The following is a 15,452-nucleotide window of genomic DNA, read 5'->3' on the forward strand; positions in this document are numbered from 1 at the left end:
GAGAACTCATAGGGCTAGACATGGGCTCACTTGGGACAGGTACCATGGCTTTCTGCGGAACAGGTCACATCTTACAAGCAGGAGAGAATCTGCAGATGCTGAAAATCTAAAGCAATACACACAAAATGTTGGGGGAGTTCATCAGGCCCAGTAGCATCGATGGAAAAGAGTGAACAGTCAATATTTCGGGCCGAGACTGTTTGTCAGGACAAACGTACAAACTTGATTTGAGTTTTTTGAGAAGGTGACCAAAGTAGTTGAAAAGGGTAGGGTAGTGGATGTTATCTATATGGTGTTTAGTAAGTGACAAAGGTGCCTTATAGTAGGGTGATCAGGAAGATTAAGATGCATGAGATTCACAGAGGCTTGGTAGTTTGAATTCAGAATTGGCTTGTCCATAGAAGATAAAGTGTTGTGATGGTCAGGTATTATGATGGCTGGAGAACTGTGTCCAGTGATATCAGTTCTGGGACCAGTGCTGTTTGTGATATTTGTAAATGATTTGGATGAAGACGAAAGCTTGATTGCTAAGTTTGTAGATAACACAAAAATTGGAGTTGTAGAGAGAGACAAAGGTTATTAAAGGATAAAGCAGGATAATATTAGGCATCCGTTAGTCTTGTGAGACCATGGATTTGTGCCTTGGAAGGTTTCCAGGGCACAGGCCTGGGTAAGGTTGTATGGAAGGCCGGCAGTTGCCCATGCTGCAAGTCTTCCCTCTCCACGCCACCGATGTTGTCCAAGGGAAGGGCATTAGGACCCATACAGCTTGGCACCGGTGTTGTCGCAGAGCAATGTGTGGTTAAGTGCCTTGCTCAAGGACACAACACACTGCCTCAGCCAAGGCTTGAACTAGCGACCTTCAGATCACTAGGCGGATGCCTTAACCACTTGGCCACGCACCAACACAAAGCAGGATAGAGATCAATTACAATTATAGGCAGGGAAATGGAAGAGGGAGTTTTATATAGGTAAGTGTGAGGTGTTGCACTTTGGGAGGTAAAAGGAAGTGTATAGTTAATGAACATAGAACATGCACCATTACAGCACAGTCCTGGCCATTTGGCCAGTGTTGTTTTTACATTTTAACCTACTCTAAGATCACTATAACCTTTCTCTTCCATATAACACTTCATTTTTCTATCATCCATCGAAGAGTTTCTGAAAATGCTATAATGAATCTGCCTCTAGTACCACCCTTGGCAGGGCATTCCATGTACTCAACACTCACTGTTTAAAGAACATATCTCTGACATCCACCTATGCTACCCTCCAATCACTTTAAAATTATGCCCCCTCGTATGAGCCATTATTGCCCTGGGAAAATGTCTCTGGTAATCCACTCAATCTTTGCCTCTTATCATCTTGTACACCTCCGTCAAGACTCTTAACAGTGCTGATGTACAAAGGAATTTTGGTGTCCCAAGTCCATAGTTTCCTAAAAGTGGCAACACAAATGGGTAGAGCAGCATTCTTGCTTTCATCATAACGGGCAGAGATTATAAGGCTCAGGAAGTCATGACACAGCTGCATAAAACTTTGGTTATGTTTGCTATTGTATGCAGTCCTGGTTGTCACATTTACAGGAGGGATGTGGAGCTTCAGAGACAGCACTGGAGAGTTTGATCAGGATGTGCTCTGCATTAGAGGTATTTGCTTTAAGGATAGGAGAAATGGCCTGGATTATCTTTTTCTGGAATGTTGGAGGCTGAGGGGAGATCTAATAAAATTTTGTAAAATTATAAAAGACGTGGATAGGGTGAACGGCCAAAATCATTATCCTAGGGTCAAAATGTTGAATGCTAGAGGACATAGCTTTAAGGTGAGAGGCAGAAGCTTTAAGAGGGGTATGTGGGGCAAGTTTTTTTTTTACACAGAAAATTGTAGGAGCCAGGAACTCACTGCTTGGGTAGTGGTAGAAGACGAAGATAGTGGTGTGCAAGAGGCTTTTGGTTAGGCACATGAATATGCAGAGAATGGAGGAGTATGGATCAGATGCAGGGAGAAGGGATTTAATTTGGCATCATGCTTGGCACAGACATTGTGAGCTGCACTGTACTGATCTAGGTTCTAAATCCTGTGATTGTGAAACTTACTGTAACCATGCAATCTCCTCACCCTAATCTATTATTTTCTGTTACTGAAACATTGGGAATAAAGTTTGAGGCTGCCTGTTGGACAAACCATGCAATGCCATAAAACGAATTACTTTTCACACGGGGCAATTATTAGGAGCTTAAACAGACAGAGAGTCAAAGGAGATTGACCAAAGATGTAGTTGGTTGGTTGCATTGATTGGGGAGTTCCTGTGCACTACAGTGGGCATTGTTCTATGTGCTCGGTAGTTTAAAATAGAGCCGCAGTAAACAGCTTCAGTCACAGCACACTAGCTTTTGCAATAAACGTACCTTGCTATTAAATGAGAAGGAATGATTGTGAACACACCAGGGAGCAATGGTTGTGGCAGTTTGGTTTGACCATAAATAGGGGTACAATAAAAGTGGAATCGCAATATACACTGTGGTATAAATAATCATGTTTAATGAACGCACCTCTCTGGCTGCAGGGTAAACGGTGATATCTAGTGTACAGTAATATGCAAACACTCTCCCGCAAAGTGAACCTCTGACTATTGGTCTCCTGGTACTGCTCTAGAAAGAGGAGGGGATTCCCCCTAATGCTCCCTTAGTCTGCATTGCCAGTCAGCCTACAATGCATGTCTGGTCCAGGTGTGACAGGATGGACGGGATTTTAGCCCACATTCATTTTTACTGCAAAATGCCAATAGTTTGAAGAAGTTGTCTGGGTGACCAAAGCAACAAACGTCTGTCTGATATGAAATCCAGCAGCTGGCCAAAATTATTGAGCCGTCTAGAAATCAGGACATGCGAGGCAGCAATACCAGTTTCATCTGATAATCTCACACCTGTAGTTCACCTGAGTAATACCATTGTGGCAGCTGGCTAGAACCAATTGTTCTGCTCAATGCATTACTGCCACATTTGTTGGTAAAATGGGAACATATGAGAAATAGAAGCAAAAATGGGCTATTTGGCCCTTCATGCCAAATGGTAACGATTACTACATGCGCTGGGAAAAACGTGCTGGTTGTCCACTCTATCTATGCCTCTTCTCATGTTATATACTTTAATCATCTTCTCATCTATCTTCACTCCAAAGAGTAAAGCTCTAGCTCACTCAACCTTTCAATTTTTAATTCATTTATGGTCAGGTCAATATTGATATCACATCCCGCAATGCTCTGGGCAATGTGGTATTGAACTGCTGCAGTTTCTGGTGCAGCTGCTGTCTGGCAGGAGGTTCTAAGCTTTAGAGTTACTGAAGAATCAATCAGATATTTTCAAGTTAGGTTTGTGAACAGGAATGGCTCAGCAATTTTCCACAGTGTTGGCCACATATACTGCATCAGTTCTGGAGTGCAGAGCTTAATCCTACAGCTGGAGTTTTGTAATGTCCCGCAGCCTTTGATTTCTCCATTTCTTGATATCGTGCAAAGAGAATCAAAATGGCTGAACAATAACTTCTGTGATGGGGGAATCTCATTGGGAAGCCAAGACTTGACTCAGGGTGTATGCAAATGTTTAAGTCCTGTCTTTAACACGCATGTGCTAGGAAGATAACACAGTTTAACATATGGCTAAGGAGTTGGTGTAGGAAGGAGGGCATAAGATTTTTGGATCATTGGGCTCGGTGGAACCTGAACAGATGGGATGGTTTGCAGATGAACTGGAGAGGGATTAATATCCTAGTGGGAAGGTTTGTTAATGCTGCACACCAGGGTTTAAACTGGAGTTGCAGGGGAATGGGAACCAGAGTGCCAGAACAGGTAGGAGAGGTGTGCAGGCAGATGTTGATAAGACTTCAGACAAATCAGGAATCAAAAGGTTGAGCAGGGTGTGACTAGTGTCCTGAGCTGTGTATATTTCAAAGCAAGAAGTATCATAGGAAAGGTGGATGATCTCAGGGCATGGATCAACACCTGGAATTATGACGTTGTAGTCATTAATGAGACTTGGCTGCAGGAGGGGCAGGACTGACAGCTCAGTATTCCAGGGTTACGTTGTATTTGACATGACAGAGTGGGAGGGATTAAAGGAGGAGGGGTGGCTTTATTAGTCAGGGAAAATGTTCTGGCAGTGCTCCATCGGGACAGACTGGAGAACTCGACCAGTAAGGCATTATGGGTAGAACTGAGAAATAAGAATGATATGACCACGTTAATGGGGCTATATTAGAGACCACCCAACAGGCCTGGGGATTTAGAGGAACAAGTCTGTAAGGAGATTGAAGACTGTTGCAAGAAACATAAAGTTGTTAAAGAAGGTGATTTTAACTTCCCACTTATTGACTGGGAATCCCATTCTGTAAAAGGACTAGATGGGATAGAGTTTGTCAAATGTGTTCAGGAAAGTTTCTGTCATCAGTACTTAGAAGTTGCAAACGAGAGAGTGTGTGATACTGGATCTGCTATTAGGGAATGAGACAGGGCAGGTGACAGAAGTTTTTGTAGGGGAACACTTAGCATCCAGTAACCACATTGCCATTAGTTTCAAAGTAAATATGCAAAAAGATAGGTCAGGTCCGCAGCTTGAGATTCTAAATTGGAGAAAGGCAATTTTGATGGTATCAGAAATGACCTGGCAAGTGTGGATTGGGACAGGCTGTTTTCTGGCAAGGATGTACTTGAAAAGTTGGAGGTCTTCAAATATGAAATTCTGGGAGTACAAAGTCTGTATGTGTCTGTCAGAATAAAAGGTAAAGATAACAAGTGCAGGGAACCTTGGTTTTCAAGAGATATTGAGACCCAGGTTCAGAGAAAAAAGGAGGTGCATAGCAGGTAAAGGCAAGTAGGAACAAATGAGGTTCTGATGCAGTACAAGAAATGCAAGAAAGAAATCAGGAGGGCTAAAACAAGGCATGAAGTTCTGCAGCAGACAAAGTGAAGGAGAATCTTAGGGGATTCTACAGATATGTTAAGAGCAAATGGATTGTAGGGGACAAAATTAGTCCTCTGAAAGACGAGAATGGTAATCCATGTGTGGAGCCAAAACAGATGGGGGAGATCTGTATTAGCATCTGTATTTACTCAGGAGAGTCTATAGAAGTGAGGCAAAGTGGCATAGCTTTATGGACCTTGTACAGATTATAGAGGAGGAGGTGTTTGCTACCCTGAGGCAAATCAGAGTGGACAAACCCCCAGGGCCTGACAAGTTGTTGCCTCGGACTGTACAGGAGGCAAGTGTAGAAATTGCTGGGGTCTTAGCAGAGGTATTTAAAACATCCTTAGTGACAGGAGAAGTACTAGAGGATTGGAGGATAGCCAAAGTTGTTCTGCTGTTTCAGAAGGCCTTTAAATATAAACTAGGAAATTATAGGACGATGAGTCTTACATCAGTTGTGGGAACGTTTTTAGAAGGTATTCTGAGGGACCGGATATATATGTATTTGGATAGACATGGCCTGATTAAGGATAGTCAGCATGGCTTTGTGTGTGGTTGGTCATGTCTAAACAATCTTACAGAGTTTTTTGAGGAAGTTACCAGGGAGGTGGATGAAGGCAAGGCAGTGGATGTTGCCTATATGGACCTTAGTAAGGCATGTGACAAGGTCCCGCATGGGAGGCTGGTCAGGAAGGTTCAGTCACTCAGCATTTAAGATGAGGTAGTAAATTGGATTAGATATTGGCTGTGTGGGAGAAACCAGAGAGTGGCAGTGGAGGGTTGCCTCTCTGACTGGAGGCCTGTGACTAGTGGAGTGCCGCAGGGATCAATGCTGCTTTTGTTTGTCATTTATATCAATGATCTGGATGATAATGTGGTTAACTGGGTCAGGAAATTTGTGGATGGCACCAAGATCGGGGGTCTAGTGGATAGCGAGGAAGGCTGTCATGACCTGTAGAGGGATCTACATCAGCTGGGAAAATGGGCTAAAAAATGGCAGATGGAATTTAATACACACAAGTGCGAGATTTGCACTTCGGTAGGACCAATCAAGGTAGGTCTTATACAGTGAACGGTCGGGCACTGAGGAGTGTGATTGAACAAAGGGATCTGGGAATACAGGTCCGTAATTTGTTGAAAATGTTGTCACAGATAGGTAGGGTCATTAAGAAAGCTTTTTGCACATTGGCCTTCATAAATCAAAGTATTGAGTACAGGAGATGGGATGTTATGTCAAAGTTGTATCAGACATTGGTGAGGTCTAATTTGGAGTACTGTGTGTAGTTTTGGTCACCTGTCTACAGGAAAGATGTAAACAAAGTTGAAAGACTACTGAGAAAATTTACATGAATGTTGCTGGGTCTGAAGGTCCAGAGTTATAAGGAAAGATTGAATAGGTTAGGACTGTATTCTTTAGAATGCAGAATATTGAGAGAAGATTTGATAGAGGTATACAAAATTATGAGCGGTATAGATAGGGTAAATGCAAGTAGGCTTTTTCCACTGAGGTTGGATGGGACTACAACCAGAGGCTGTGGGTTAAGTGTGAAAGGTGAGAAGTTTAAGGGAAACTTCACTCAGAGGGTCATGAGAGTGTGGAATGGGCTGCCAGCACAAGTCTTGCATGTGAGATCGACTTCAACGTTTAAGAGAAGTTTGTATAGGTAGGGATATGGAAGGCTATGGTCCCAGTGCAGATCAATGGGAGTAGGCAGTTAAATGGTTCTGCATGGACTAGATGGGATGAAGGGTCTGTTTCTGTGGTGTAGTTTCTATGACTCTATGATGTGCCAGGATAAGGGTTTTCTTGGAACCTCCTCCTTCACTTGACTGGTTGATCAGCCACTACCATTCAGGATGGATTGAGCAAGACTAACACACTTTGTTGATTCTGAGATTGATTAAATCCTTTGTGCATTGCTTTTACTTCTTGGCACCCCGTATATCCTTCTGCATAAACTCCGTAATTCTGGTGCTGCACTTGTAGTTAAGCTTGCTGCTGTTCCTGGCTTATAGTCCTGCACTCTTCATTGAATCAGTATTGGTCTCTGACTTGGTGGGTTTGGTCTGAAAATTGGTATAGGACTGAATGGCCTCTTTTGATGTTGTTCAAGATAGGGAAATGGATCTGCTGTGGGATTTCAAGGCCATTTTGCAAGAGCTGGGAAAGCCCTGCAATTGCTGTCCATGCAGGTACTGTTGAGGAAACCTTGGCACAGTCTGCCATCCACTTCATAGATTTCACACTTTATAGACACAGGTTATCAATGATGGGTAACAATGAACACTCAAGGTAGACTAAGGGAATGATAGTCAGCAGACTGATTTTCCCTGGTGAATTTAAACTGTTTTTGTATGTTTGGAGCCACTTTCATGCAGACATGGCAGAGAATTTTCTTCATTGTGCTTAGACCCCCAACTCCTCCAGGCAATTTGGTAGCATAATGCTATTGCAGCATCAGTGATCTGGGTTCAGTTCCTGCATTGTCTGTAAGGAGTTTGTGTATTCTTCCCATGATCTCGTGAGGTTGCTCCAGGCACTCCAGTTTCCTACCACATTCCAAAGGTGTATGGGTTGGGGTGAGTAAGTTGTGGCCTGCCATGTTGGCACCAGAAGCCTGGTGTGGGTTGTCCCCAGCACATCCTTGGGCTATGTTGACCATTGCTGCAAACAATGCATTTCACTGCATGTTTCAATGTACGTGTGCCAATAAAGCCAACCTTTACTCCATTGCAAGATCAGTTTGTAGAAGGTAGAATATCATGGTGGCATCTCCTGGTTTCCTGCATGTGCTGCACACAGTTCAAGGTGTGTACAACCAAACCAAGTTGACAAAGATAGCACCAAGTTGCTGTTACGCAGGGACTGATGTCACCAGTGTACATGGGAGGAGTGTGGGACGGCGCAGTGTTATTTCTTAAGGAGTATAGTGTGTGCTGCAGTGAATGTAATCATGAACTGTAATTACATATTCTCTTAACTGAATATCCTTGGGTGATCCAGTTTCCAGGCTCCTAAACTTTCAAGTGGCTGAACTGAGAAATCTACTGTGACTTTAATACCTATTTTGGGATTGGGGTATGTGATATGAACAGGTAGGTATGCCCCTACTGTACACACTGTGATCCCAACTTTATAGATAGGACAAGCTGCTGCAGCCATAGTGTGTGTAGTCATTTCTCCTGATTTAGTGCAAAGGAACATTTGTTGGAATGGTGAATGTACTGTGACCAAAGCCATTTAATGAGGCTCTTTATTTGTACAGCTCAACACAAAATATCATTTGATTGTTTACAGCACAAAAACAGGCCATTCAACCCAAACATCCTTCGCTTTAAAAACCCGGCTCTTCTACTAGATGTCTTCCTGATACGTCCTTTCATTTGTACTCGATTGTTTTCCTATTTCCCACTCCCACTCCCATCAGGGAGGAGGTGACATAGCACTCATGTCAGGACCACCAGATGCAAAAACAGTTACTTCCCCAAGCAGTAAGGCTGATCAACGCCTTCTTTATCTTTTGTGTTTTTTTTGTGCTGCAGATATATGGAGTAGCAATTATTTCATTCTCCTTACACTTCAGTACAGGACAATCTTAAATCTTGAATCTTGAACAGTGCTAAATAATACTATTAATTTTGTTGCACTCTTTTCCATTCATTCACTTGCCACTCCATTTGGAACTTTATTTTAATACTTTAGATATCAGATACATTTTGCTGGCAATTATATACTCCTCGAAGTATAGTCATAGCTGTAATGACATAGCTGTAACTGGCAGACCACAGTACGTGTGCTTGCAACACTGTGTGTCCGACAGGGTGATCAGCAGCACTGGGGCTCCACAGGGGACTGTCTTGTCTCCCTTTCTCTTCATCATTTACACCTCGGACTTCAACTACTGCCCGGAGTCTTGTCATCTTCAGAAGTTTTCAGATGACTCTGCCATAGGTGGATGCATCAGCAAGGGAGATGAGGCTGAGTACAGGGCTACGGTAGGAAACTTTGTCACATGGTGTGAGCAGAATTATCTGCAGCTTAATGTGAAAAAGACTAAGGAGCTGGTGGTAGACCTGAGGAGAGCTAAGGTACCGGTGACCCCTGTTTCCATCCAGGGGGTCAGTGTGGACATGGTGGAGGATTACAAATACCTGGGGATACTAATTGACAATAAACTGGACTGGTCTAAGAACACTGAGGCTGTCTACAAGAAGGGTCAGAGCCGTCTCTATTTCCTGAGGAGACTGAGGTCCTTTAACATCTGCCGGATGATGCTGAGGATGTTCTACGAGTCTGTGGTGGCCAGTGCTATTATGTTTGCTGTTGTGTGCTGGGGCAGCAGGCTGAGGGTAGCAGACACCAACAGAATCAACAAACTCATTCATAAGGCCAGTGATGTTGTGGGGATGGAACTGGACTCTCTCACGGTGGTGTCTGAAAAGAGGATGCTGTTTAAGTTACATGCCATCTTGGTTAATGTCTCCCATCCACTACATAATGTACTGGGTGGGCACAGGAGTACATTCAGCCAGAGACTCATTCCACCGAGATGCAGCACAGAGCATCATAGGAAGTCATTCCTGCCTGTGGCCATCAAACTTTACAACTCCTCCTTTGGAGGGTCAGACACCCTGAGCCAATAGGCTGGTCCTGGACTTATTTCATAATTTACTGGCATAATTTACATATTACTATTTAACTATTTATGGTTCTATTACTATTTATTATTTATGGTGCAACTGTAACAAAAAACAATTTCCCCCGGGATCAGTAAAGTATGACTATGACTATGACTATGTAATGCAGGAAACAGGCAGCCTATTGTGCTTACCAAGGTCCCACAAACAGTAACGATGAAATTACCAGGCAATGATTGAGGCATAAATGTGGCCAGAACACAAGGAACAATTTCCCTGCTCTTTTAGTTAATGGAGTCTTTTCTATCCACTTGAGAAGCTCTGTCTAATCCTTCATGCAAAAGATCAGGCTATGTGAACAAAATGGTACAACTTTTAAAAGGAGAGCAGTATCAAAAGGGAGATTTAGATGATTTAAAAGAACATTATAACAAGATTAGTGTTCGTGTTCTATCTGGTTGTTATGAGGTTTTGGCAATTGTGGGGAGCCCTTGGTATGTGACAGCCATCACTTTGTAGATGCTCAAGGCATAAATTCCATGAAAATAGCCTTAACAGCAGCATATTACAAACATAACAAATGCAAGTTACGTCAACTTAGATTAACACACATTATACATACCTTATAAAATAAATAAAAAGGAAAATATAATGACATTAGTGCAAGTTGGAGGAAATGTAGTCTGAGGTAGGATTAATGTTTTTCAGGTCGGTTCATGAACTTGATGGTAGTGAGGATGAAGCTATTGTTGAACCTGGAGGTATGGGTCTCCAAGCTCATCTACCTCCTACCAGACGGCAGCAACGAGAAGAAGGCATGGCTTGAATCCTGCAGTCCCTTAATGATGGATATTGCCTTCCTGAGACATTACTTCTTGTCAGTGTTTTCAATGTTGGGGGAAGCTGCATCCATGAAGGAACTGGCAGTGTCTACTAATGATAGTATGCATCAGTGGTGCAAAACTGAATGTTCAAGGTAGTTGAGCACAATGGTCCGTAGGTGCTGCTAAACCTTGATACAATCCTTCTGGGTCTCAGCTGGAATATTGTGTTCTTGTTGGGACACCACACTTTCGGAAGGACATGAATTCCTTAGAAAAGGTGGAGGTGAGATTGAATGGGCCTTTAGCTGCCTTGAGAATCTGGAGAACTGATCTCCCCATAGTAGGGAAGTTTGGGAGAAAATTTGATAAACCTGATTGATTTTTGAGGTGATAAGGAGAAATTCTTCCTGTTGGTGTAAGACTCAGAAACTAGAAGTCAGGCTTAAGGTGATGTGCTAAAGTACGAGAGATGACCAAAGGGATTTCTGTTGACCCAATGAGTTTCTTTGGGCTGGAATGTACAGACTAAAATGCTAATCAAAGATATATATTGCTTAGTACAGGCCATTTAGCCGATTAGGTCTACACTGGCTCTCAGAACTTTTCCATCAGAATTAGTCACCCCCCACCCCACTACACACACTTATTTCCCTGTAAACTATTTTCTCTTGCATGTGTTCCAACCTTTCTTTAATCCTCCTGCTGCCTACTGGCACTAAAGATGATTTACAGTGGCTAATTAACATACCAGGATGTCTTTGAGATGTGGGAGGAAACAGGAGTATCTGGAGGTCACATGGAGAACATGAAAGCTCCATATAGAAAGCACCCAAGGTGAGGAGCAAAGCTAGGCCAGTGAAGTTGTGTGGCACCATACTGTCCTCAATAGGTTTCCAAAGCAAATTAGTATCTGTTTATTATTGTCTCCTCTAGCAAAATCATGCCATAATTATACTGTCATTTTAAAAAGAAAACTAAATTAAAAGTAATTTTGTCATCAAAGTATATATATGGCACTATATACATCCTGAGATTTATTGTCTTGAAGGCATTCACAGTAAATACAAAGAAACACAATTGAGTTAATGAAAGACCACACATAACAAGATGGACAGACAACCAATGTGCAACAGGCAACAAACTATGCAAATGCATATGTACGGGGTTTCTTCTTTGTATGTTAAATTTAAAATGGCTTCTTTGTTATGTTAATCTTTTAAACTGCTGCGTATGTGGATTAAAATGGCTTCTATGTTATGTTAAATGCTGAGAAAGTCTCCAGCTAGAAATTTGCTTGAGTTAATACAGATAGCAGGGTGCTATTAGCCAAAGGGTATCCACGTTATTATTTCTTGGGGTGATAATGCTGTCTCATATGACTGGGAACGAGGGGTTTTGGCGGGGAGTCGGACGAGAGACTGGGAGGGCGACGGACATACGGGAAGGCATTGGTCGATCACTCCGTGTGGTCCTGAAGAACTTCCTGAGCTCCAACTTGTGCACGAAGAACTTGAACTTTGATAAGTCTGGCGTCTTTTTTTCCATTCCTTCTTTTTCCGTATGGAACTTATATTAATTTCATAGACTTAGTAATATCTATAAAGTGTACCTGGTAAAATGTACAGTGTGTGCTGGCTGATGATTGATGTTTGAAACTGATTTGGGTGGCAGTGGTACAGCAACCGACCCTGCGGGAAGCGTCCAGGCGGGCGCCGGGCGGGATTTCCCCTAGACATATACGAGCCAATATAGCGGAGCTTTACACATATAAAAAAAAAATAATAATAATAATAGTAAATAAATAAGTAATAAATATCAAGAACATGAGATGAAGACTCCTTAAAAATATGTCCATAGGTTGCAGGAACAGATCAGTGCTGGGATGAGTGAAGGTCAGTGAAGTTATCCCCACTGATGGTTGAGGAGTAATACCTGTTCCTGAATCTAGTTGTTTTGGTCCTGAAGATCCTGTACCTTTACCTGATGGTAGCAGCAAGAAGAGAGCGTGGCCAGGATGGTGGGGGTCCTTGATGAATGATGCTGCTTTTGTGCTACAGTGCTCCAGGTAATGGTCAATGGTGGGGAGGACTTTTTCTGTGACGGACTGGGCTGTATCCACTACCTTTTGTAGATTTTTCCTTTCAAGGGTATTGATGTTTCCATACTAGACCACAATGCAACCAGCCAATATACACTTGAACACACCTCTATAAAAGTTCGTCAAAGTTTTAGATGACATGCCAAATCTTCACAAATTTCTAAAAAACTGTGCTTTCTTCACTTACATGCTGGGCCCAGGACAGATCTTGAAATGATAACACTGAGGAATTTAAAGTTCCTGTCCCTCTCCACCTCTGATTCCCTGGATGATGACTGGCTCATGGACCTCTGGTTTCCTCCTCCTGAATTCAATAATCAGCTCTTTGGTCTTACTGACATTGAGTGAGAGGTTGTTGTTGTGGCACCCTCAGCCAGGTTTCAATCTCCCTCCTATAAGCTGATTCATCACCACCTTGATTCAGCAAGTTTGAATGTGGCATTGGAGCTGTGCTTTGCCTCATAGTCATAAGGATAATGAGAGTAGAGCAGGGGGCTAAGCACACAGCCTCGTGGTGCACTAGTGCTGATGGAGATTGTGGAGGAGATGTTGTTGCCAATCTGTATTGACTCCGATCTGCAAACGAGGAAATTGAGGATCCTGTTGCTCAAGGAGGTATTGAGGCCAAAGTCTTGAAACTTATTGGTTAGTTTTGAGATGATGATAGTATTGAAAGCGGAGCTGAAGTCAATGAAGAACATACTGGTGTATGCACCTTCATTGTCTAGATGTTCCAGAAATGAGAGACGAACTAATGAAAAGGCATTTGCTGTGGCCCTGTTGTGATGGTAGGCAAATTGGAGTGGTTTGAGGTCTCTTCTCAGGCACGAATTGACATGTTTCATTGCCAACCTCTGAAAGCACTTCATCACAGTGGATGAAAGTGCTGCTGGACAATAGTCTATGAGGCACTGATGTAATTGTAGCCTGCTTGAATCAGGTGGGTACCTCACAGTGCCAAAATGAGAAGTTAAGGATAGTAGTGAACACTCCAGCCAGTTAATCAGTGCAGGCCTTTAGTACTCGGCCAGGTACCCCGTCTGGGCTGGATGCTTTCCATGGGTTCACTCTCCTGTAGGATGCTCTCATGTCTGCCTCAGAAACCAAAATCATAGGGTTATTGGGGGCTGTAGGAGTTGGTGAAGATGCCGCCATGTTTTGATAGTCAAAGTGAGCATAAAAGGTGTCTGAGAGCGAAACCTGGCTATCACCTATGTTGCTTAGTTTAATTTTGCAGCAGGTGGTAGCATTCAAGCCCTGACAGAGCTGTCAAACATCCTTCAGTGATTCAGGTTTGGCCCATAATTTCTACTTTGCATGTGAGATGGCATTCTGGAGATAGTACCTAGACCTCTCGTATTTTGCTTGATCGCTAGACTTGAATGCCACTGATCTGGCCCTCAGCAGATTGCGGATTGCATGCTTCATCCAGGTCCCCTAGTTGGGGAAGACTGAATGATTTTGTGGGGACACATTTGCCTATGAGTGTTTTATAATGTCTGTGACAACTGTTCAGACCCTCTGATGTGTCCTTTGACATGGCCCAGACCACCGACTCAAAGCAATTCTGTAGCCGTTTCTCTGCTTTCCGCGACCACCCTTTTGTGTTCCTTACTTCTGGAACCTTGCTGTCTGGTTTCTACCTGTATTCAGCCAAGTGATCAGATTTCCTGAAATGCGGGCTGGGTGAGATCCTTTGCCACTGCTGTGAAACTTCTTACCAAATCATATCTTTCGCATACATACCCCCGTTGTCCATCCTTCCTGATTGGTTAGTCCTCAATCAATCAGATTTCCACAGTCCTACCTTTTACAATCAAATTCTAGTTCTTACTTAGAGTGAGATTTTCATCTTTGTTAAAATACTTTTTCTTTAGTTTTATTTCAATGGCTTCCTTCACCAGGACTAACCAATCAGGAGGGATGGACAACAGGACTACAGGACTAGACATGCCTAGGCATCATCCCTGATAAAGATGGCAGAGTTAGTCATTGAAATGTTGTTTATAATCGATACCTGTACCTGGCTGGAAGCCTGAGAAGAGTTCATTCGTCATATACACCGGGAATACTAGATCCTTTTTCACCATGTGTTGTATACTGTTGATTTCGTGAGCTTCATTCCTGTGAAGAATTTAGTTATACCCTGCTGTATATGATAATAAACTAACCTGAATCTGAATCTGAGGTAGGCACGCTGACACTCAATGGAATCATTATTTGGAGTGCCATCCAATCAGGGTGTTTCTTCTCAGCCTGCATATGGGCCGTCTTCACATCAATGTTTGAGTAATTGATCTTGGTGTAGCCCCCTATCAATGTGATTTATCCTGTCCATAAGAGACATCCGTGTCACTGGCAGAGCCCACAAGCACAGAACCATGCAGGGAATGGCTTTTTTCCCCAGTCCCTGCAATTCATTACCCAGAAAGGGTATACAACTCATCTTTGGATGAATGATTAAATGGATGGGGCTACAGCAGCTGCCTGCTGTAGTGTCTCTTAATTAAACAGAGCAACAAAATTACACAAGGTAGCTGAAACTTGCTGCTAAAAGCCTGGAATGGAAAATGTTAGCACCGGTATGGCACATTGGAAATAATACAGGATAAAGACAAAAGTTTGAAGGCATAGGTTTCCTTTCAGATCACAGGATGTCCAAGAAATTTTGTCACTGGGTGATTCACAGTCAACACACTGAAGGTACCTTCCTCTCTTTTCCACTTAGGAAAGAACCAGCACTAGGAATAGGAAGAGGCACTGCTAATCTCCATCCTTGTTATCTTGCCATAGTATTCCCAAGGCTTTCCATGGAGGAAAGAATGCAGTAGGTAGTGGTAAAGGTAAAGCAAGCTCATGTAAACGTGGGTGGGATTGGCCAGTTCAGGCCAGCACTGAGCCTTGTATTCAGCCATGATAATGATCTGACAA

At 42.9% G+C, this 15,452-nt stretch overlaps 1 long non-coding RNA gene across 1 annotated transcript in view; it reads left to right on the forward strand.

Moving 5' to 3' along the window:
* The window catches only part of LOC134359416 (uncharacterized), a 114,502-nt gene that overhangs the window by 72,818 nt on the left and 26,232 nt on the right, over positions 1 to 15,452 (forward strand). The window lies entirely within an intron of this gene.

Source organism: Mobula hypostoma, chromosome 1 (assembly GCF_963921235.1).
Source record: "Mobula hypostoma chromosome 1, sMobHyp1.1, whole genome shotgun sequence".
In the NCBI taxonomy this organism is placed as follows: Eukaryota; Metazoa; Chordata; class Chondrichthyes; order Myliobatiformes; family Myliobatidae; genus Mobula; species Mobula hypostoma.